The sequence below is a fragment of the Ascaphus truei genome, chromosome 5 (genome assembly GCF_040206685.1).
Source record: "Ascaphus truei isolate aAscTru1 chromosome 5, aAscTru1.hap1, whole genome shotgun sequence".
In the NCBI taxonomy this organism is placed as follows: Eukaryota; Metazoa; Chordata; class Amphibia; order Anura; family Ascaphidae; genus Ascaphus; species Ascaphus truei.
The window spans coordinates 288,950,580-288,952,693 of NC_134487.1; positions in this window are offsets into that span (position 1 = coordinate 288,950,580).

Sequence of the window (2,114 nt, forward strand, 5' to 3'; positions counted from 1 at the left end):
CACAGTAAGTCAAGTGTTTTACTTTGCAGTATATTCCCGGACAACTCTGGCAGCAAATGGGTTAATTATGCATTCCGACATAATTCCAGTTATGAGGGGAAAAAAGACAGAATGTATCCAAACTGCATAGTGATACTCAGCACCTCTATGTGTGATATATTTGGGATGGGTGAGGGTTCCCTCCCTGAAACATGCACTGTGGCTGTAACATTGTGATGACAGAGAACAATAACCCCATTGTAGTTCTGGCCCAAGGACAGCCGCAGTAATGTTAACCTGCAACATCGTATGGGGGTAACGTGTACAAAAGTGAATAAATTGTGCACCAAGGATTGTGAATAATGACAATAGATTGTGAGCAGTGTAAAACAAAAACTAATAACGACCACTATGAAATAAATAAATGACCTGAGTGCAGGAAATTAATATTTAGGGAGTTGGCTGCTAATCAAAAAAGATGGCTCAGCATCTCATGGCACTAAAATAGAAAAAACAACAAAAGCGCCCAACTCATAGCGTGGTATGTAAAATAAAATAATGCTGAAGGTGAGTATCTCACATACAAGATGATTAACATATATAAGCATATCATGCAATAACCAGCATGGTACCACAAGCAAACACGAACTCCCACGGATAAAGATTGTCATCAGCCACTGGAACAGCAATAGGTTGATCTCCTTCTCCAGCTACATCGTGGGTGAATGATGTCCAGGTTCCAGCCAGTGGGGGATAAAATCATGGTCAGGGGAATCCAGGAGATGGTATGTAGCCACCGCTGAGAAATCGAGTGTAACCAGGTCCCCTCCGGTACCCCGGTCTCCCGTTCCCCATCCCTTACATCCTGTGTCAGGGGGATGTTGCGGGGAGGGCTACGGGCTTGTGGGCGGCTCCCTCCGCAGTGTGCCGCCATGTTTTGTGTGCGCGCCCACCAAGTTTCGCGCATGCGCAGAGCGATCGCGGAATGGGCAAAGTGGTGCTCTGTAGCTCAGGGTCTGCTCAGAGTCGCGCATGCGCAGTTGAGTACAGCGGCGGCCATTACAGGATCGCGCATGCGCAATAAAGATAGCGCACTCAGCGCCAATAGGAACTACATTACCCAGAAGCCTCTGGGGACTGCCCTTTCACCCATATCACCTGCTGCATTACAGCCAATAGGGCTTGCAGATTCTCTTGCTGCAAACGGGATACATTGTTGCGCAGTAGAGCACGGGTGTCAGTAGAAGCTGGGACACAGAGAGGGGAGGATGTATATGTGCAGGGAGGCAAGTTGCCTATGCACTAGGCCAGAAGTCTCCCCTTAAGCCCTAGCTAGGCCCTACTCAACCTCAGCATGTGGCTGCTACAGGGTTCTGTAGAGCCAGCTTCAGTGAGGGTCACAGCCAGGAAGCTTGGAATTCCTGGCCACTGAATTAGCCTCTGTAACATCAGAGGCAGAGACATTCTAACGGTGGATCACTCCAGGCGGGATCTACCCATTGCTGAGGTGGATCACAACGCAGGTTCATCCATCTGGATCAAGGGATAATTTCCAAGCCAAGCATCTGCGCGACCGGTTGCGGACATACCCAGCAGGAACCATTATCCCTACACGTGCACCAACTTAACACTTCATCTTAGTGGGCAGCGCTGTTCCACACTTGGGTGGGGGACTCTGGGTACACAGTGTTGGGGGAGAATAAGGTGTGGGGTAAAGGCCCTGCGAGGTGAACGGGCAGTTGTACTATTAGTGTTACAGGGGTGACACTATTGTTGGTGATGTTACTGTTGTTATGTTCTTTATCTGCATACAGTAAACTGTTTTACCTATACACTGTGTATGTGGTTACTGTGTGTGGGTCCTGTGTCAGGGGTTATATATGTGTTACACTAGTAAAGTCGCTACACTCCGCAGCAATATAACATTAAATCAGCGGGTGAGCACACACGTGATTCGCTGGTACACAGTAGCAGCCGTGAGGCGAGCGGCAGCTCAACACTTAGCCTATAGCCTGATAAACTCTCAATAGTAGTGCTGGTATAACACTAAAGAGTCCCATAGAGAGGATACCATAACCATGGATAAAACAGTACTCCTCCTGTGTTTAGCGCGTAGCGGAGCTCAGCTGTAAAGC